Source organism: Tiliqua scincoides, chromosome 3 (genome assembly GCF_035046505.1).
Source record: "Tiliqua scincoides isolate rTilSci1 chromosome 3, rTilSci1.hap2, whole genome shotgun sequence".
Lineage (NCBI taxonomy): Eukaryota > Metazoa > Chordata > Lepidosauria > Squamata > Scincidae > Tiliqua > Tiliqua scincoides.
In genome coordinates this window covers 144520942-144544356 of record NC_089823.1, presented here as the reverse complement: position 1 = coordinate 144544356, position 23415 = coordinate 144520942, and the positions used below count along the sequence as shown (strand labels likewise).

Genomic DNA, 23415 nt, shown 5'->3' with positions numbered 1-23415 from the left:
GCACCACTCTGAAAGTATCTCTCTACTGTATAAAACTCATGCAAATGTGCATTCATTCAATAACATCACATGTTCGTAAGTGGGTACTTAACACCACTTAGGCACCCACACAAAAGTTTAATACAGTTCGTCCTCGGTATGCATGGATTCAGGACCCATGGATTTAACTCACCACACCTGCAGGTGGACAGCAGACCTGAGCTCCTGTACACGACCAGAGGTGTTTTCCAGTCACATTCGGGAAGCATTCCTGAGCTCGGAGAGGCTGCATGCAACCTCTGCAGGCCTCAGAACATCTCTGGACATGACCAGAGAACATCACCACCATGGACCCTGTGTATTTGCTTATTCCTGGCTTTCAGTATCCACGGGGGGAGGGGGGGAGGAATCCGGGAACAGATCCACAGCAGCTACCTAGGCAAAATTTCTTTCAGCATTTTAGGGGCAACTGGTTTATATTGCCCCTAAAATATAAAGATCGGCAGTGTCCATCCACGATGCCTGTTAGAGGTGCCTGGTGACTATAAAGGAAGGCTTTGCAAGGGGAGGGCTAGCACTGATCACCCAAGGAAGGAACCAGTGGTTCCAGTGAGAGGAACTGTCCGGCTTCCTGTTAGTCACCCTCTAGTGTTCAGGGTAGTTGCCTGCATGTTCAATTATTCAGTTCAGCAAGAACGTTTAAACATCTGCACTTCCAGCATGGCTACACAAAAAATAAGGTATTTTAATGGGTGCGTGGGAGTCATGGATATGGAGACCGGCCTCTACACACCCCACTCAGCTAGAACTAGGACTGATATATAGAAAGCTAGCTTCTGCATCTGCCCCCAGGAGCTGGCATCACACATCATTTTTACCACTTCATAGCTTTCATCAAGTGCTGTTGAGACTTCTGCTGGCTGCTCAAAGAGGCGTCTGACGATGACAAACCCCAGCTTAGTATTTCAAAGATATGCACACAGTCATTTTGTGATATATCTCTTGGGGTTCCTTTAATAATAATAATAATAATAATAATAATAATAATAATAATAATAATAAAACTTTATTTCTATCCCGCCCTTCTCCCCAAAGGGACCCAGGGCGGCTAACAACATATAAAACAGATTAAAACATAATTTCACAAACAGATAAAAACACATTAAAAAACACATTAGCAGAACCCATAAAAACAGTAGTCAGATAAAAGTCAGAATAAAAGAGCATAAAACAGCAGTACTTAGAGGAATCAAGCCTGTAGAAAGCAACTAAAAGATGTATAAAAGATGTTAAAAAGGCCATGAAGTCAGAAGGCTTGATTAAACAACAAGGTCTTCAGGCCTCACCGAAAAGTCTCCAGAGAGACTGGCTGCAGTGATTTTATTAAGCTCTGCTTCTGGACCTTGCCTCAGCCCTTCAAATGCTAGCTAGTACAGGCCCCTCAGTTTTGTCCTGCTTTGCAAAGCGCTGGTCCTGATCCAATTCTATGTCACTTAAAAGCAACATGCAGGAAAAACTATCCACAGATCTCCTTCCACCTGAGAGGCTCAAAGGTACCCAGAAGTCACAACTGCAGGTTGTATCACTGATTTATATCACCAATACATGTGAATATGATAACATTACTCAGAGATGAAGAAAATATACTCCAGAACATTACCAGTTATTAGGGCTGGTGCCTGGCAATCAGACAATGGATGTAAGAAACAGGTTCTCCTCAGAACTGAAATCAACTGGGTTCACTTGAGGATCACGAAGGGTGAAAATATCCTGTCCCTTGTTGACCAAAAACCTTTTTAGAGTCTCATTTTCCCCCAGATCATTTAGATTTCACAGCCTAAACCTTTTTAAGAATTTCCCCAATAACATAAGAGCTACAACAGTTACCGTCACAGTTGTCTTCGCCTTAAGACAGTGCTTCTCAAAGTGGTGGGTCGCAACCCACCAGTTCATGTAAAGCTTCCCCCGTCCTTTTAAGTGGCAAATCTAATTTTGGACAAGGCGGGCATCTGGTGTAATCTTACCTGGTAACTTTAGTTTACTGGTAGCTCTTATCCTGGACCCTATATTTCCCTTTTTCCAGACTCACAAAGAGAGTCTGGTCCAACAAGAAGCTGACGGAACATACCAAGATCCAGGTCTACAGAGCTTGCGTCCTGAGTACACTTCTGTACTGCAGCGAGTCATGGACTCTTCACTCACAACAGGAGAGGAAACTGAACGCTTTCCACATGTGCTGCCTCCGACGCATTTTCGGCATCACCTGGCAGGACAAAGTTCCAAACAACACAGTCCTGGAACGTGCTGGAATCCCTAGCATGTATGCACTGCTGAAACAGAGATGCCTGCGTTGGCTCGGTCATGTCGTGAGAATGGCCAGATGCCAAAGGATCTCCTCTATGGAGAACTCGTGCAAGGAAAGCACCCTACAGGTAGACCACAGCTGCGATACAAGGACATCTGCAAGAGGGATCTGAAGGCCTTAGGAGTGGACCTCAACACGTGGGAAACCCTGGCCTCTGAGCTGCCCGCTTGGAGGCAGGCTGTGCAACATGGCCTTTCCCAGTTTGAAGAGACACTTGGCCAACAGTCTGAGGCTAAGAGGCAAAGAAGGAAGGCCCATAGCCAGGGAGACAGACCAGGGACAGACTGCACTTGCTCCCAGTGTGGAAGGGATTGTCACTCCCGAATTGGCCTTTTCAGCCACACTAGACGCTGTTCCAGAACCACCTTTCAGAGTGCGATTCCATAGTCTTTCGAGACTGAAGGTTGCCAATATATATTTCCTTGAAATTTTTAGGGCAGTGGTTCTCAAACTTTTAGGGAGAGTTACTCCCTAAGTAAGTCTTTGCGGAAGAGGGGCGAAGGCAGTGATGTGATCCCCAGGATCACGTCTCTAAGGGGCAAGGTGGGGGTGCTTTTACCTGCAAGCAGCAGGAGCTGCAAGGAGCACCGTGCAGCCCTCCACAGGCCTCCCCAAGTGTCAGAATGTTGAGAAACAGAGCACAAACCACTTCTGGTTTGTAGGAGGTGGTTTGCATGTGCTGTTTCTCAATGTTCTAACACTCAGGGAGCCCTGTGGAGGGTAAACAACAGTTGAGGCGAGCGTATCAGTGATTGGCTAGGTCAGGCTACTCTTGGACCCTCAGTACCTGTGGGAACAATAATGTCCTATGAGCCATCAGGAAGCAAGCAGAGGGCACCATAGGAGTCCAGTTTACCCTGGGACTGCCAAAATTAGATTAAGATTATATATCAGAGAGAGAGAGAGAGAGAGAGAGAGAGAGAGAGAATGAAAGTCAGATTCCATGGCTTTGTGCCTTCTTGATCAGGCAGTAAATTGCCACAGGATGTGGTGCTGGCGTCTAGCCTAGATGCCTTTAAAAGGGGATTGGACAAGTTTCTGGAGGAAAAATCCATTATGGGGTACAAGCCATGATGTGTATGCGCAACCTCCTGATTTTAGAAATGGGCTATGTCAGAATGCCAATGGAAGGGAGGGCACCAGGATGAGGTCTCTTGTTATCTGGTGTGCTCCCTGGGGCATTTGGTGGGCCGCTGTGAGATACAGGAAGCTGGACTAGATGGTCCTATGGCCTGATCCAGTGGGGCTGTTCTTATGTTCTTATGTTCTTAGTGTTCCTGGACTTATGCAAAGCGAGGTCATAAATATGGCAACATATTTGAGATGCATACCTGGCTTCCTGATGCAATTATTCATATTTGTGTATCTGGTGATTAGTCCTCTTTCTTTCAACTGTGGCCCTGCTCAGCAACTCTTCACCTCAGTGTTGTTTTTTTTTCACTAATAGAAGTGATTCCTCATAGACTGAAATGACAAGTTCTAATATTTAGGAGAAAATTGATATATGGGAAGACAGGTCCCTTTCCTACGCCCTTGGCCACAACCTTCATCTGACTCTCAAATGAATCAATTATACTTTCCCTCTTTTCTGAGGGTGCAGAAGGGCACTGGGGGTATGCTAACTTGTTGCTCGATAAGCCTCCGGTATGTAGCGCAGCAGGCGCCATCTCTATGGTAACTGTGTTGCTTTGTTCCTGTAACAACAAATATGACTCATTCTGAAATCTATATGCTGAAGAAGCAATTTTGCAACCTTGCCTGTTCAAAAGCAGATCTTGAAAAAGCTTGCAACAAAGCATCATTTGTCCTGTGTTCAACCCAGCTCCTCACAGGGTGAACTTTAGGAAATACATTCAAATGCCAGCAGATGCAAGTAATTGAAGTGCCAGACGCTGAATTATGCCGAATGCTAGAAGGCAATTGTGAAAGTGTAGCCAGATTAGGAGGAGACCCTGCTGAATGATGGCTAATTGCGCCGCCTTTGCAAAGGATACTTGGGTACAGGCCTTGAGAAATGCTGCCTATTTTCATGTTGCTAATTAATGAGACAGAAATTAGTTTCCTTTCTGTGACCTTTGACTGAGTTCGTAATCCATGCAGTACAAATGGAATGCCAGCAGAAATTTCCATAGCCAAGTGCAACGCTTCCCAGAGGCCATATTTCTCTAACAGACGCTAACACAAAAGCCGAACAGGGAGGAGTGCTTTATATAGGCTTGGATAATGTCTAGCTCAGAGAGCTTTATCATTGCATTACATCCCTAAAGAGGCTTCCTCTCAAGTACCCTGAATAATTTGAAATGCAACTTGATTCTACAGAAATAGTACGCTGTATCAGTTCAAGGGAACCCTGAGGTTCCTGATAAGCTTAGCACCGGTTTAATCAGAGGATCGGTAATAGCACATCCTGGGTGTTTTTTTGTTTTTGTTTTTTTTAAAGAACAGCTTATCCACCTCTACCAATCTTCTTCTGCACTGTGGCAGTAAGGAAGATTGGGTATGTTATGTCATCAAGGTCCAGAGTTACCAGCTCTCAGTATGATCTTCTGTAGCCCATAATGCTCATAGCATTATGAATCAAGCCCCATCAGGTCCCAACACTACTCAGGCTCAGAACATAACCCAAGAACAGTGCTGTTGGGGGGCGGGGGAGAATCGGGATTCAAGAGGGAGTAGCTCGTGACTTGAAATTGGACACAGAAAGAGAGAAAGGATATTTTCCAATACTTCCCCCACCAAGAAATGAGGGGAACATTGTTACTTTGATGAGACCAATTCCAATCAAGCCACGGGGTTATGAACTGTGGAGACACAGTAGAATATGCTCCATAAGCTTCTATGCATCCTGGTTCCCTGGCAGTCTCACAGTTGTTCCTTGGCAGACCTGTCAGTGCAAAAAAAGTGTGAAAATCAGTGAATTGGAGAGCCTTCCCTCCCCTTCTGATTTTTCCATGTTAATTATTTCACCTTTCTGGTGATGGGGCCAGCCAGGTTGGATATTGGCCAAAGGCCCACAAACCTCCAGGACCAACCGCTGAAAATTTGCAGTGTTACAATGGCAGCAAAACTCACCTAGCTGAGCAAGTGATGCCACCACAAGCCTCCTTCCACTCTTCCTACCTGCAACTGAGCCTCTTCAGAGGCCCCTAAGATGATGTAGGGATCTCTGAGGAAGACTGCTCACCAAAGGCCAGGAAGAGATAATATTCTCCCTCTATCCAATTGCCTGCCTCAATATTCCTCTCTCAGCACCTTCAGTACTGGTGACAGAGGTAGCACCCAAAACACAAGCAGGGGGCAGGCATCGTGGGAGATCCAGAGAAGGGCTTTACCCCAAGACCCCCAGCAACCTGATGCTGCAAACTACTCTGACTTAGATTTTTGGCAGTGGGGTTGCCCAGCTCTGTTATCAGATATCCAGGTAATTGAGCGGGTGGTGGCGGCCCAACTCCAGAGGGTCTTGGATGAAGCGGATTATCTGGATCCTTTTCAATCTGGTTTCAGGCCAGGCTTTGGGACGGAAACTGCCTTGGTCGCCTTGGTGGATGACCTACGCCGGGGACTGGACAGGGGGAGTGCGTCCCTGTTGGTCCTGCTGGACCTCTTGGCGGCTTTCGATACCATCGACCATGGTATCCTTCTGGGCCGATTGGCCGAGTTGGGAGTTGGAGGCACTGTTTTGCGGTGGTTCCGCTCCTACTTGGAAGGTCGGTCCCAGATGGTGGTGCTGGGGGATGCCTGTTCGACACCCTGGCCATTGAGGTGCGGGGTGCCGCAGGGCTCAATTCTGTCCCCCATGCTATTTAATATCTACATGAAACCGCTGGGAGAGGTCATCCGGGGGTTTGGAGTGGGGTGTCATCAATATGCTGATGACACCCAGCTTTATCTCTCCTTTCCTCCAGACTCCAGGGTGGCGGTTGAGGGCCTGGAGCGCTGTCTGGAAGCAGTGAGGATCTGGATGGGGGCTAACAAGCTGAAATTAAATCCGGATAAGACAGAGGCTCTCCTGGTTTGGAAATCCTCGATGCAGGTGCTGGATTATCAGCTTGCTCTGAATGGGGTTGCACTCCCTCTGAAGGAGCAGGTCCGCAGCTTGGGGGTCCACCTGGACTCGCAGCTGCTCCTGGATTCCCAGGTGGCGGCTGTGGCTAGGGGGGCCTTTGCTCAGCTTCGGCTGGTGCGCCAGCTGCGTCCGTACTTGGATCGTGCAGACCTGGCCACGGTGATCCATGCTACGGTGACATCGAGGTTAGATTATTGTAACGCGCTTTATGTGGGGCTGCCCCTGAAGACGGTTCAGAAACTGCAATTAGTGCAGAATGCGGCGGCCCGTGTGGTCACTGGAGCTAGGCGGTTTGACTCTGTCAGCCCGCTTCTCCGGGGGCTACATTGGCTGCCCATTCATTTCCGGGCCCAATTCAAGGTGCTGGTTTTGACCTTTAAAGCCCTATACTGCTCTGGGCCAGGTTATCTTAGAGACCGCCTACTCCCGTACAATCCGGCTCGTCCTCTCAGGTCATCAGAGAAGGCCTTTTTACAAGTGCCGCCGCCTAAGGAGGTACGTGGGGCGGCGGCAAGAAATAGGGCCTTCTCAGTAGTGGCACCAACGTTGTGGAACTCCCTTCCCCTTGACTTGAGAATGGCTCCCTCTCTTGAATCCTTTCGGCGAGGCCTGAAGACCTTGTTGTTTAACCAAGCCTTCTGACGTTCTGGCCTTTTTAACATCTTTTATATATCTTTTAGTTGCTTTTTTACAGGCCCGATTCCTCTAAGAACTGCTGTTTTATGCTCTTTTATTCTGACTCTTCTGACTACTGTTTTTATGGGTTCTGCTAATGTGTTTTTTAATATGTTTTTATCTGTGAAATTATGTTTTAATTTGTTTTATATGTTGTTAGCCGCCCTGGGTCCCTTTTTGGGAGAAGGGCGGGATAAAAATAAAGTTTTATTATTATTATTATTATTATTATTATTATTATTATTATTATTATTATTATTATATCCATCTGACTGAAGATGTCAAGCACTGAATCCAGGACCTTCTGCACACAAGGCACATGTTGTACCAACAAGCTCTTTGTTGTGCTTCTACCACTGTCATATAAGCGGTCTGTTGTAAAGTGGAAGGTCATTAATCAGTGCGTGCCGGTATCTACTTGGGAATATGTACTGTTCAGTATTACCGAACACAGTAGCATTTGCTTCTGAGCAGACATGCCCAGGCTAGCACTCTAATGTACTTTTTATATTTGGGATATTTTTAAAATCCAAATTTTAAATTTCTTAGAGAAGAAAACACTCTAAGGAAAATTTAAGCTGAGGATTTTAGTGAATAGTCATGCAGCACAATCCTATGCATGTCCCCTTGTAAGTAAGTCCCACTCTGTTTAACTGGGCCTATTCCCAGGAAAGTGGGAACAGGATTACAGCCTTAAGAGGGTATGGCTGTGGTGTAGGGGTGTTATGTCCAGTTCCTGCACTTTAATGATTTATCATCACACCGCTATGTATACCACCCCCATACTTGAAGGCAAATCTGTTCTCATGTAACTTTCACGAAACATTTTGCAGCAACAGCTCTATACAGTAAAGTATTTGCACTTCCAGGTATTAATTTGAAATGAGCCTTAACTTGACAAATGGCACTATTTAGAGCTTTACTGCTTGCCACTCAGCATGCATCTCAAATTAATGAGCACTCCCGGACTCCGAACGGTTGGCTTCTCAGAGCTGCACATAATCATCGTCTCACTTTGCTCTGCACCCATTACATGCAATTTGACTTTCATTACCCAGCCCAGAGTAGGCCTGAGTGAGACCAGGCTGTGGAGCCCATCTGGGGCTTCATTTTACAGGCTTGTCTTCGGTTATCTATTCTTCCTCAAGTGCTAGCGCCTGCTCTCTTGTTGTGTGTGCCATATCTGCTTGTGTCAAGAGGCAGGGGGGTTGGAATTTGCAAGTGCCCTGGAGCTCTACAGTCTTGTAAGTTCAAGCTCCTGCTGGCTCAGGAGAACAAAGCAACAAGGCAGAGTGGGCCGTGAATGTTCCGAACGGCTTGGCTTAAACCAACCAAATTCAGATGTGCTCTTGGAGGATCCCCCAGAGGAGAGGATGATGCCTCATTATCTACAGGGAAACCAGACAGACTTGAGAAAATGAAAGAGCAAACAGAATGTAATATTTTCTTGATGTACCAAACCAAGGGAAAGAGGGAATGCACTAGATTCCCACGGTGTTCTAAGTGATCCCAAGACATGGATCAGTGAAGAACAAGAGTGATCACTATAAGGAGGATACCAGAGAGCAGTGGAGGGCTACTCCTAGGTTTAAATGCTGTGTCACCCCCCCCCCCCCGGCCAAGTGCTTAGCCATATGAGCATTCCACAAGGCCATCATCTCATTTTAATGAACTGATAGTGCACTGGTGCATACAACACCCAAACTGCTACATGTATATGAGTCAGTGCAAGGGACATGCACATTTGAATGAGAAGGCTGCTGTGGCTAAAACCTACATACATTTTCCTACACCTTTCTGGAACCTGTTCATTCCTGTCTGAACGCAGATAAAAGCATCTGTCCTTGTCTGCCCATTACTTGTCAGAAGCCAAGGACAATCTCATTAAATACAGAACTGGTGACAAGAATATTCCAATTTTTATGTTATAAAATCAGGGCAACAGGCACTTCCCCAGGGTTAAACTTCATGCAATTTTAGTAACCATTTCATGGTTCAACAAGGTGCTACCACCCTGGCTCACATGTCCCAGCTGAAGCCTCTGCCGTGGAGATAGGTTCTACCAACGCAAACTTACCACTGAACAGTGTGAGATCTAGGCATGGGGAAGTAGCAAACACACCATACCAACCATGTAGACAAACAGTAAGTCAAATTTCCCCAAAACTGGAACACGTACCTCTTTGTGTGCTTTAGAACAGGGGTGCCCAAACCCTGGCCCTGGGGGCCACTTGCAGCCCTCAAAGACTCCCAACCTGGCCCACAGGGAGTGCCCAGTCTCCAATGAGACTCTGGTCCTCCAGATACTTGCTGCAGCCCATGCTGGCCCAACGCAACTGCTCTCAGCATGAGGGTGACTGTTTAACCTCTTGTGTGAGCTGCGGGCCAAGGGCTCCCTTCGCTGCTTGCCTGTTTCATGTGTGTGATACAGCAGTGGCAGTGAAGGAAAGGCAGGCTTTGCTTTGTGCAAGGTCTTTTATAGGCCTTGAACTATTGCAAGACCTTCATATAAGTTCCATCTCTAATATATTCATTTATGTAAATGTATTCAAATTTGAAATGGAAATTAATTCTTTTTTCCCAGCCCCCAACACAGGGACAGAGAGATGATGTGGCCCTCCTGCCAAAATGTTTGGACACCTCTGCTTTAGAACACGGGAAGGGAATTGTAACGGATCCTGGTCCAAGTAAGGCTCTGAAATGCAGTACTATGGAACATATCCTTTGCACTCTGAAAGTAATCTAACCCTTGCCAATAGAGAAGATTCTTCATGACCCTTCCTTCACTGAATGACTTGCTTCAGATCTGTTTATGGGGACAGAAAGTTGACTCCTTCCCCTCTGTTGTACCCCCTCTGGCTGTTGGTTGCAAGAGTTGCAACAGAATATAACCCTGCACCAGCATCATGGAATTGCCTCTTCTTCTATTTTCATTTCCCTTTTTTAAATGAGTATGATAATAAAGTGAGAGTTAAATGAAGCAATAAGAACTTGGAGCAGAAGTATTTGGTGTGCTATACTATGTTGGATTACGACCTTGAGTACCATTACTGTTAGCTTATCTGCAAATGAGATATCATCTACTAATTCATTTTCTTGCAGAACATGGCTCTTTTGTAAGATAAAAGTTCATAAACCCCAGTCAATAGAAATTAGATTTTGGTGGGACACTGGGCAATGAGACGAGTTAGGCCATAATATAGATGCTTCTTGCAAATATTTGTGATTCAATACAAGATACTTTCACAGCGGGAGCTGGGACTCCAAGTACTCAGGCTTCAGGATGTAGGGAAGACCGCTATTAGTCTGATGGGACAAGGGGTTAGCAGTGCAGTCCAGGGCAACAGCCCCAAAGTCTGAAAAGTAGCACCTGATGCACCAGAAATAAGTAATCCAGGACAGGTGGGAGATCAAACCCCAAAACATGAAAGAAGAGAGCTTAGCAAGATAGATTCTCTCCAGCGAGATGGGTTGCTGAGACTAAAGTACATACACTGTGAAAGGAGTTTTTTAAGATGTAGTAGAGCCAGGTCAGTTTTTACAGTTATCTAACAATGTCAACTTAAAAAGCAGATAGCACCTCCGAAAAACACAGTTTACCCTGTAAGGCTTGTGGCAGAAATTCTCCCCTGGTAGTGCAGGAAGTACCTCACAGAGCCTAGCTCTGACCCCTGGAAGTGAATATTTGGTCAAGAACTCTGGAGATGAAAGGTAGCTTTCCGGTTGGACCCAGGAAAGGATGCAAGACCCTAAAACCAAGAAATCAAGGGATCAATAGAGGAAAATAAGGCAGGAGGTCTGGTCTAAAGGGTAGAGCCTCTGTTAGCCCAAAGATAACATCAGAATGCCGCCAGTTTGAGGACACTGGCAGCTCCCTGAATGGCTGAGAATGGCAAGACCTTGAAGCAGCTGACAAGCCGAGCTGAGTGATTCCACCTGCTCTTGGTGTGAGCAAGAAGCGTCTTGGCTGCCCTCCATGTGAGAGATGGAGCTGCTTGTCAGCCTGTGTGGGAGAACTGGAGGCCAGAAGTGAGACCAAACCAGGAAGATCCATCTGAAATGTTGTGTGGTTCTTGAAAGAGAGAACCTCTATGATTGTAAAAATCCCCTTGAGGGATTTAGAAACGCCTGCCTATGTAAACCGCTTTGAATAAAGTCAGAGGAGTAATCCGATGACCAGAAAGGCGGTATATAAATACCTAGTTGTTATTATTGTTATTGTTATTATTAAAATAAGGAATATCAGGCTGCGACAAGACAGCGGTAGACCACATTGTTCTCTAAGAACAGAGATTCTTCTAAATGAAAACAAATTAATCAAGTTGGTCAAACTTGAAGTAGTCTTGGAATATCTTGGAATAGATAAAGCAGGGAATGTCTGCCTACGTTTCATATAGCTTCTGAAAGCACTTGTTCTCTAAGTCCAGTAGAGTAGTACAATTGGTTCTCCATGTAACTAGACTTTTCTAGTTCTAGAAAACAGTTCTCTCCCATTTTCTTATTTTTGCTAGCCATGCCTTCTGACATTCTCATTGTATTGGCCTTCTCTCTATAAAGAGACATGTCACTCATCACTACAATTAGCCAAAAGTCAGTACACTAAAAACCTGAACCCAAGTACAGCAGGGTTGGTTAAACCTAAAAGCATGTACTTTGGGTTAAATGTAAGAAACTTGACACACTTATACACTGACCTGTACTAAACATTTGTTGACATGGATCCCAGTAAGCCAGACACCTGGTCGGCAGGAGAGTGACAAATCTGCACTTTTATTTTGAAGTGCATTTGTCCAAAGCACATAAGTGAAACAAATTTCAGTGCTAATATGGCAGCTGTGTCCAACAGGAATGAGTTGAAATGAGGGTGCCGTGGGGTGGGGGTCCCAATCCAGACCATGACTGTACATGGTAATAATATGTGTTGTGGATCACAGACTCTACCGTTCAGAAAATATACAGGAATTCCTTCCAACCTGCAAGGTCTGCACTGTCTTCATATTGCCATCTCCAGCCTTGAACAACCACTGCCTCCCTGCACCATCATCCTGCATTCTCCTCCATGCCCTCTCCAACCTCTCCAGGTGTTCTCCAGAGCCACTATAGGCCCAAGGAAAGCAAAGTCATTGTCCATGTTACATGCGATCACTGGGTATGATGTGACCTCATTCTTTGTTAGAAAAGGCAAAACACCAGTTGGAAATTCATGGAACAAATTTCCAGGAGTCACATGCATTTCTGACACCAGCAGAAGTCCCAGCACATATCCTTGAGAATACCATCATGCTACTTGCAAGGCCTGCAGTACTACTTTATGATCAGGTCAGTGGATTGTGCAAAATCAATGAGGCACAGCGGCATCAGCTTTCAAGGTCACAAGCCCTGGAGTATATTTCATCAACACTAACAGCTCTCAAGCAGCATACGCTGTGTTCAGCCTATCAGGGAGGATGTATACAGGGAAAAGTTCTTCAAAGTGATATCCAATCCTGCATACTGGGGATGAAAACAGAAAGTTGGGTCTCAATGGCAATCAAAGCAGATGACACTTGGATTTATTTAACTATGTAAATCATTGTGAACTACTCCTGTTCAAGAGCGGTTTATTTATTTTTTATTATTATTAATAATATTAATATTAACTACACTGTAAATATATTTTATGTAAATGTATTTACTGCAGTGGCTGCCCATTTCATTCCAAGTTCAATTCAAGGTGTTGGTACCATGCTTTTGGAACCAGCTTCCAGAGAACCTGAGGCAGCCCCTTCTCTATATGGTTTCCCATGGGGTTTAACATTTTTGATTCACTTGACTTTCGAAACCTCTTAAGGATCCCTTTTAAATTTAAAACTTATAAGTCTTGGTTGCTGTTTTATACTATTTTAATTATATGTAATGCTTATTGTTGTAATTATTGTTAATTATATGTAATTGTTATGTATTTATATGTAATATGCTGACATATTTATATGTAATTGTTATGTATTTATATGTGCTTATTGTTAATTATATGTTATGCTTATAATAATTGAATATTATATGTAATGTAATTCTTACACCTTTTAGGATACAATCCTATCCAACATTCCAGTGCTGATGCAGCCACATGCAACCCCAAGGTAAGAGAACACACCTTCCCTTGCCTTGAGGAGACTTCCATGATGCCACCCCACCACAGGATGCAGCACATGCCACATTGGCATGGCTGTATCAGCCCTGGAAAGCTGGATAGGATTGGGCCTTTAATCGCCTCCAGTATCATTCAAATTGGTTTTATTTCATGCTTGTATTAATTATGTAGTATTATAATTTTATTTTTTGTACACTGCCTTGCCCATTAAGGGCCCAATCCTATCCAATTTTTCAGCACCAGTGCAACTGCAATGCAGCCCCAAGGTAAGGGAACAAATGTTCCCCCACCTTAAGGAGGCCTCTGTGATTGCTGACCCACCACAAGATGCAGTGCATGCCCCATTGGCACCGCTGCACTGGCACTGGAAAATTGGACAGGATTGGGCCCTCAAGTGGTATAAAAATCTTTTAAAATGGCAGCAAAAATGTTAAACCAAAAGAAAAAACAGTAATGAACAGTACAATAGCAAAAAGTAAAAACAGTTTTAAAAAACAAAAAAGTAGCAGGATAGGAGTAAACAGTGGGAAACATGTATTGATCATGACAGAAACGCCAAACAAGAAAAGTTTTCAACCCATGCCAGTACAGCTCCAGGGAAGAGGTAAGAGGGCGTTTAATAGATGCGGTGCCACTGTAAAGAAGGCACTACGTCTGATACCTGCCTGCCAATCTCTGACAAGGGCAGTATGTGCAGGTTTGATATGCAAACCTAGCATAACCGAAATGCTTATATGGTGGTTTTTTTAAAGGCTGAAATTGTATAGAAATGGAAAAATACACTTGTCAATCCCACATTTTGTCTTACGCTGGCAAGAATTTTAATCACTCTCACATTTTCTGCATATGCAAATTTCCACAATACATTTTCCTCTAGAGGAAAAGAAAACTCACAAAAGGTAAAGAAGATCAGATCCAAGTTTCCTGCTTGTTCAACCAAATTATATACTATGTTTAAAATTAGGAAAAAGATTTTTTTCCAACATGAGAAAACAGTTCAACAAACTAATTATCTCATACGAATTGTCCCCTCCATCCTGAAACGAAAACTACCATGAGCACTTTGAGAAAAGATGGGAGGAGTGGAAAAGCCAAGCACAATAATTTTGCTCATCTAGTCTATTTTGAAGTTCAATCTGTCCCATCACAGTTGCTTTCCAAGCACCTAATAGCTGCAGTGAACAAATTTAATTCTACTATCTAAAGCATTAGTTAATTCAATTTACTCAATTTATCCACTTGTTGTTGAGTGAGAGCAGGTCTAGCGTAATGCAGACCGACCACAAATTCCTTGCTCCTCCAACAATTCCATTTTCTCCTGCAGCTTGGATTTAGCCTAAATAAATAAGGAGCAGAGGACTGGATATTTCATTTATATATTCATAAAAGCAAGAACAAAACCAATCAAACATCACAGCCTGGTTTCCAGACAATGACAAATCCCTGTCTAAGAGATAAAAGTGAACACAGTGAAACAAACAGATATTGATAGCTGCAGACATTAACACCCCGATCCTATCCAATGGTTATGCCACCATTGGGGCATTCTAGTGGTGCAATTTGCCTTCTAGCTATCACAAACATGACAATGCTGGAGAGGGTGGCCTGGCCAATGCCGGAAATGGTGAGCAGCCAGGTGCACATGACAACAGATCAGGAATACCTGTCATTGCAGGTAAGGCCACATAGGGAGTCAGATGGAGGCAGGGAGGGGTAGAACAGGGCGGAGCGTGGGCAGAACAGGATGGGGCAAGGAAATGAATGGATCAGGCCCAGGAAGGAAGTGGGTTCAGCGACAGTGAAGAAAATGGTTCTTGGGGCAGATAATTCTAAGCCCTTCCAGGGCCTGAACTGTCTTCAAGGATCAATATGGATTTGTGCCAGCAACACTACTGAAACAGGCCTAAGTTGACTCACAGTACTGGCAGGGGCTTACCCTGGTGGAAGTGAACAAGTGTTCTTTTACCCAGAGGAATCCTCCCAAGGTTGAAACTCCTCCACGAGATTCAGTGGATGCTGTGTTGGCACCACTGCATCACTACACAGGGAGTAAGGTAGGAATGGGTTGCTCTTCCCTCTCTCCCTTTCACACACACACACACACACACACACACACACACACACACACACCCCTTCCCAAAATAAAATTTGTAACAGTTGCAATAAAGATATCTGAAATGCCCTATTCAAAACAAAATAAATATACAATGGCTTATGCCTTAAAAGAATACAATGTCTTGTTCATTCTTCTGTATATTCTTATCAGTTCTGTTGGGCTTCTCAGAAGCTTTTAAGACCTCTGACCATGAGGTTCTCCTGGACTGCCTTGCTAGGTTGAGGCTTGGGGAAACAGTTTTGCAGTAGCTCAGCTCCTTCTGGCGTAGTATTGCCAGAAACTTGATCTTGGTGACCCCAGTTCAAAACCAAGCTTTTGGTCATCAGCTTTTGGTGATCCTCAGCGTTCCATTCTGTTCCCCATGCACTTTTAACTTCCAATGAAATTGCTAAAGAAGGTTAATCAGGGGTTTTAGGGTTGGGTATCATCCATATGTAGATACCTAGCTCTACCTGTCATTTCAATCTTCACCCAAGGAAGCTGGGGAGGTTCTAAATCAGTGCCCCAATGTCAGTAAGCAATTTGAAACTAAATCCAGACAAGACACAGGTAATTTTAGTAGGAAAGGGAGCCAGGGAGAGCAACTAGACAGGCAAAGGGAATGTTGGCTGTTATTGTCTCATCTATATGCATTGGACAAAAAAACACATCTCTCTCATATAATTCTTATACTATTACTATCCTACTATTACTTTTGATTATTGAAAATAAGAGCAAACAGGAATTCCTCAGAAACCAATGAATCACAATAAACCCCCCAAGATATCTTTACATGAACTGAAAACAAGCATAAAACCAAAATCAGGTCAAATTCTGCATGTATGTGAGTGATCCATGCAAAACGTTGCAAGGTAGCAAGCAAAGTACCATGACAGTACATCAATGTATCAATCATAACTCTTGGACAATGGGGTGGATGCTCTCCTGTGATGTGAAACTAGCAAGTCTCACCAGACTTCCCAGCAGGGGTAGCAAGCGTGCTACACAAAGAACTAGGTGAAGCAAGACCTCAGTACAAGTAAGATTTCAGGAGGAGAGTGAGAAGCCCTTGCGTTAGCAGAAATCCCTTACCACCCACAGAGGTCTTTGCCGTCAAGCATTTTCCACTGGCCCGGGGGCGGGGGGGATGACAAACTTATTGTGTTTTGTTTTTTCTTCCTTTGATATAATGAACAATCATTCCAAGCGACAGAATATCTAGTTAAGGCATGATAGTTTCAGCATGATGATTTGCTGCCCAGCCAAAGGAGACCTTGACCAATCAAGATTACAAGCATCCACTGTGTCTGGATTTATATGAGCAAGCTGCCTATGTATCATCATAAATGAATACACTTAACAAGGTGTTTGCCAACTGCACCAACCTCTTGCATCTCTCTTGTGGCAGGTAATAGTTCCTTTTTTTTTCTTTCTTTTTTTTAAAAAGGATCAGTCAAGTGGAGGGCAATTTCAACAATATGAAGTGGGAACCAGCAGCCCACCAGGAATATATTTTAAGTCTCCTTAATATAAGCAATTAGGCAACCAGCACACACACTCAAAGTGTACCCATTACAAGATCATTTAATTGCAAAATTATGCTTCAGTTCAGAATACATAAAAGGTGCAGATGTTTAGCCCACACATTAGCATATTCCACAGGTAACTGGCAGAGTGCAAAGCAGCTGGCAAGTTCAGAGGGCAATCCAAGCACGCTGGTGGCACAAAATATGTATAACCAACCGAGCCAATTCTATTTTCACTTCTTTGAGAGTAGCTAGCCTGCTATTTCACAAGGCATTTTTAAAATTCCAGTTTCACAGTATATAAAAACAAAATGAAATAGATCAATGTGACAATTTATTGTTCAGTATAAGCACACAACAACTTAAAAGGCAACTTAAAAGACAAACAAGTTTATTGCGACACAGGCAAAATTCCAATTTAGGGCCCAACTTTCCAGAGCTGATGCAGGTATGCCAATGGGATGTGCACTGCATTCTGCAGTGGGGGAGGAATCAGGGGAATGTCCTCAAGGTAAGGAAATGTTTGTTCCCTTACCTTGGGGCTGCAATGCAGCTGTATTGACACTGGAAAGTTGAATACGATTGGGTCTCTAGACATCTAATTAGCCTTATGCCTATGAAATGCATGCCACCATAAATGTGCTAGCCTTTAAGGTGCCACAGAACTCTTTGCTGTTTTTGCTGCAAGGTACTAAGATTAGGTACCCTAATCTTTTAGACACCAATGAGTTCCTCTTTGGAGGAGTTTTACTATGCACTCTTCTCAATACAAACATGCATCCATGTAACTCTCTTAGTTTTATTTTAATAAAGTTTCAGAAATACAACAGAGTCTTTCCAGAAAACAGTGAGGGGGGGGGGAGGAAGATGAGGGTTGGAATTGGAATGACTGAGCAATGTTTCTACACATTTGACTTCTCTAGACTATACCTTGAGCACCTGTCAGTTTCACTTGGGCAGCAACTCCTGCCCCAGAGAGTGAAACTGACTTTACATCTGAAGATCTCAAGGCAAAGTCTCCAGAGCCTTTTATCAATTTCATTGTGCTAGTATTGCCAGCTAAGACAGCTTTGAAAGACTTCACCATACCTCATTTGCTGTAAAGACAAAATTTTCATTTTATCTTCACAAAATTGCAATTTTCATTTCCCTAAAAACTAAAGTAATTGGGGCAACCAATTTAAAAGTGTACCCTTCTAAGGGCCCAATTTTCCAGCACCAGTGCAGCAGCAATGCAGCCTCAAGGTAAGGGAACAAATGTTCCCATACCTTGAGGAGGCCTTTGTGACTGCCTCCCCACCACAGGATGCAGTGTGCACCCCATTGGCACAGTTGCACCAGCACTGGAAAATTGGATGGGATTGGGCCCTAAGTCTACAAGAGTGCAAAGCAGCACTGCCATACCAAGGAAGTAAGGTTGTCTGCTCTGTACCAGGCATTCCTAAACCCCATATTCCATGAGAACTTGGATATAGCACTTGCAGGAAGATTAAGCAATGGAAACAACAGCGGGCATTTTGTAGGATCCTGTGCAAGATCATGTCAAACATGCAACTTATGCACATGGCAGCAAAACACAAAATTACATTCTTTATAGAAGTAGCCCAAATTTTGTGTTCTTAATTATGCAAATTATCTGAATATGTTTGCTTACATCATTACTCTGCTTGCAATATCATTGCTTGCATCATTACTTCTAGTTCTGAAACCAGAAGGAATAAAACATGCAGAGTATGGAAACAGCACAGTCTTACATGAGGGTTACATTTCAGGGTCAGTGCATAAAGCTAAAATCACGTATATTCAACTTTGCCTTGAAAATCCCTTGCAGCCAGAAAATATGTGCCTTCTCTTTAAAAATTACTAGATTACAAGAGACAGGTGGGGACTGAGAGTTCAGCAGCTTCATTTTCCAATTCCATGCTCACTCTCAAGAGTGTATTTAAGTGGAACTTAAACTGCTGTTTTTCTCTGTTTGTTTATGAGTTACTGACCACATGAAGTTGAAGTTGCACAAGTCAACTCTGCCTAAGATGGGCAGGAGGTCTGGCTCAGTTGGTAGAGCTGCCGCCTTGTATGCCTGAAGATCTGAGGCTGCCAGTTCAAAACAACCAGAAGTACCCGAGAACTGAGGACACGCTGATATACTGATGAGCTGACCCTCGGTGGCAGAGAGGAGTTGCCGTCAAGTGGAGCGTGGGAGATGAAGGGCCAGAGAGAGGCCAGACCGGGAAGGAATCCAGCTGGAAGGAGGAGTTCTATGAAAGACTGGAACTGGTCAATTGAAAGGTTTAGAACAGCCTGCCTATGTAAACCCCCTGGATTAAAGTCCGAGGAGAAATCTGACAACCAAAGAAAGGCGGTATAGAAATACCTGTATAAAAATAAATAAAATAAATGAGGGACAAATATATTAGAAGATCTGCAAAGCCTGGTTCTCAGCAACACTGCCCAAATGCCTTGAAATTTCTCTCTGGAGCAGTAGGGTTAGAAACTTTTCAGACTGAATCTTAAACAAGTCTGCTGAAGAACTCCATGCACACACCTACGACACAGAGCTGGCCACCTGGTTCAAAAATGTGCCTCCGTGACCGGACCAAGATAAAATTGCCAGGCTCAGCCTCCTTTTCCTACTTGTTCTCTTTTCTCAGTTACTTCTCCTTCCTGGTGATCCATCCCTTCTGTTGACAGCATCATTCCAGTAACCAGAGCCTTTAGTGTTCCAGAAGCCAAGTGTGTTATCAAACTGCCTTCCCTTTGACAGATGGAGAGGCAAGCCTGCCACAACTGGCACCAATAATAACTGGCCCAGTAAATACATATTATCATAACTATCTATTTCTTTCATTATCTGTGTTCAGCCTAGGAACAACTGCCTGTATCAAGCCAAAGGGAAAAAATATATATAAGCAAAATGCTGTTACTTTGCTAACGCAAAGTCTAACATGTTGTCCAAGGGTTAGAATTGACTAATTTCACAACAGAGCAATTAATGGATATCTCAGAAATGGAGAAAAGACAAGCTGAAACAAACAGTTTGGGGATACAGGGGGAATGCTTATAATTTTAATTATACAAGTCGACCTTAGCATAATTTTCAGCTCTTTCTTTCTTTTTTAAAGAAAGGCCTTTATTTGAAAACAGAGAAGGGTTTTTAGAAGTCCTTTACCTAGAGAAAATAAGGGCACAATTAGGTGACAGCCTGTTTACTAGTGGAAAATGCAAAGTTTTTCAGAGTGAGGTGGTGGGCAAAACAACTTCTCCCATAAATGCCTAAGAAGTTGGATAATTGTTGAATGCATGCATGAAAGCAATACAGCGTACAGTATTTGGGGTTTTCCATCTGACTATTGCAAGACTTTGTTATCTTCTTTGAGCTTCCTCTCACGTATATATAAATGCTCAAGAAATCTGTAGTACATAGCTCATTTACAAAGGCCTGGTGTGAATGGGACATCACACCCAACATCACAGGAAGAATGTATTCAATTTATTTATTTAGGACATTTGTATCCAATGTTCTAACCTATAGACACTCTCAAGCTACAGGTCTGATTTTTCAAAACCAACTACGCACCTACATTCAGATCAGCAGAAACCCCAACCAAAAGTGCTTCCGTTTCTCTAGATTAAGTTTTGGTTTGGTCATTCAAGACAAAATTAATGTCGAACCCTAGCTCAGATGATCCCCCACTGCCTCCCTGGGATCAAAAATAGAAAGCAGAGAAGAAGGATTGGGTGCTAGTAACAGTGATAACACTTATCTCAAATCCCCTCATTTAGCAGTTCCAAGTAGAGGTTATACAGCTGGGAGGCACGATGATCCCATGAAACACTCCACAGACCCAAGGCCAGACTCCCATTACCATTTTCTGAAGCCATCTCCTCAGAAAGGATTGAAGCTACCACAATACAGTCCTCCTCAGTCCCATTCTAGGAGAATATGCATGCTTTTCAGGAAGCAGGGAGGTCAATTCACAATCAACGGCACATTATCAAATGTACAGGGTTTGTACATTTACATTTACCCTGTACAATACAGGGTAGTGAAATCAGGTGAGGAACACACCTGTTTGGATCAGTTCACAGAGTCTATCTGAGGAGTTTTTTACAGTAGCGAATCTTGCATGGCTGCTGAGGGTACTCTTTCGTAGAAGACTACTTTTTTAACATGTAAAGCATTAGGAGAAGACTTTCCCTTCCTTGTATCATCATGTTTCTGGCAGCAACAAAACGGAAAGTGAAAGGGCCCCTTTTCCCAATAAACAACACTAATGTATGACAAATTGTGTGGTGGGTAGCGTTCGATATAAAGGTTAAAAAAAACACAGTGTGTTCATTTTATTCTTATTCTTTTAGGAGCAGATTTCCAGACAGTTGTATATTGGTTAATTTAATGGTAGATTAAACAAAAATTGTATTGTTGCTTTTGATTTTAAGTTCTGTTGTGTGCCTGTCACAGAACAGCACCTGATTAATTTCTCTTTTATGTATATAAATGCCCGTTCCCAGCATTCCATCACATTCTAATATAATCAACAAACAAAACCCAGGATAGAACTATGCAGGCAGAAGCACATTAAGAATCCTTAATGGCTCTGAGGTTTGATTCGTGATTCAACCACTTTGCTGAAGCTAAGCTCATCTAGATCTGGTTAGTGACTGGATGGGTAATCACTTGGGAACCCTACATATGTCACCTTGACTCCCATGATAGAAGAAAGGTAGGGTTCTAGATGAACATAGTAACAGTTGGAACTATCAGTGGCAGGGAGAACGTTTCGTCCCTACAGTAATTACACTAAATACAACTTATTCATGGTTGTTGCTGGTGTCTCCCTTATATCTTTCTTTAGGCTGTGCAACCCCTTCTAATTTTAAAATTAGATAATTAAATTATCTTCTAATTTTATACCCTCATGTGTAACCTGTGTTGTACCAGCCCTAAGTATAACCCATTTTCCTTACCTGTATCCGTAATAAATAAATAAAATATTTAAAACAAATAAATAAATAATATTCTAATTTTATTTAATTTGGGGGGGGCACTAAGTTAACTGCTTTATGATCTTTTTCCCCTGAAAAGCAGTATATAAATATTCAAAGGGTAATAACCACTATCTTGATTTCCTTCCATGTAGTAATCAAGTTCCCCTGACTCCTGCCTTCTTTTCAATTCATTTCCCTGACCTTAAAGTCAGGTTAATGAGGGAAGAGATTTCTCTGAGGCTCAGGCAGACAGATTTGCGTATACCGGTCATCTTTACCATCTCAGTACAAGAAGAACAATACCTTTATGCTCCTATCCCCCAGTTGGTCATCCAACTGGGCAGGGGGTGGGTGGAATGCCCAAGGTTATTGTGAAGCAACCACCTCACTACATCTATTACCTCATAAGCTGCTTCAGGTCAAGCCCAAGGAGACTTGCGTGTGTTCCAACTTGGCTCCCTAGGAGTCCATGTGTGTGGTCAAGTTCAACCACCTCCCTGGATCGTTGAGATGTAATTGAGTCTGATGCTCAGGCCCAGATGAAAGAACAGGTAGGGATCCGTGAGACAGTCACATAATGGGTTTTATTTTGCTTTAATGTTAGACTTGCCTGCTATACTTTTTTTTTTTAAGAGTGGTGCATCTGGGCTCATTCACCATGCATGCCACTTTTTAAAGCCTGTTTAATCTTGTTCTTTCTCCGTGTATTATCCTAGCCCCCCTCCCCTTATTTCTAACAAGCTCTTCTTATGATTTAACTTTTCACCTGCCAGTTGAACTCTGGAAGAGCTCTGCCTCCCGGACCACTGGCTACATACCATTGTATCATCTTTGAGAGATCTTTTCACACAACAGAGAAGGAGGCTTTTGAGAATGATCTTTCTCTACCTAGCTTTGTGCACATGGTGGAAGGGCTGTCTACTATTTTTGGTCCTAGGAAAGGGGCAGTTCTGGAGGAAGATGTGAGGCACCAGCACCAGGGCTCCACCCCCACCACATTCAGATAAATGAATAGCCATTCCTATGAGGGAATGAAAAGTGCTGCAATTGGGAGTTGCACTGAGGACAATACATGCCATTCTCCCACGCCATGGGGTAACTTGGCCCTCAGTGAAATGAATCCTACCTGGGATCATATCAAAACCCCAGTTGACCATGAAGTTCACCAGGTGGCCTTGAATGAGTCTCCTCTCAGCCTGGTTAACAGTGGAAACACGAGCTTTTAAGTAGCAACACACTGACTCACTGTTGCAAACGAAACCAATGAACATTCTCAGATATGCCATTCTTTCAAGCACAGTAAAAGCAAATTGGCACAGCCATGCTATCTTCAGTGTTACTTTTAGTGGAAGAATTGGTGCTACCTTGAAAAGGGAGACAGAGGCACTGGATACTGGCTAAACACAGCATAACCGCAGCTGAAAATAAGCTAACAGGTGTCTCTGGAAGGCCAAAATATCCTCTGGCTATTTACTATAGTTTCCCCCCCCCCCCTCCAGAATGACATTTTACATTTCTGCTTAAAGAGTATCAAGAGGGTATTCTGTCTCTGTTCCTTGTACTGCTTTTCTGGGAGAGATAGTATAATTT

The 23415-nt window shown here is 43.5% G+C and overlaps 1 protein-coding gene across 1 annotated transcript in view; it reads right to left on the bottom strand.

Moving 5' to 3' along the window:
- The window catches only part of GRID1 (glutamate ionotropic receptor delta type subunit 1), an 829564-nt gene that overhangs the window by 590263 nt on the left and 215886 nt on the right, over positions 1–23415 (bottom strand). The window lies entirely within an intron of this gene.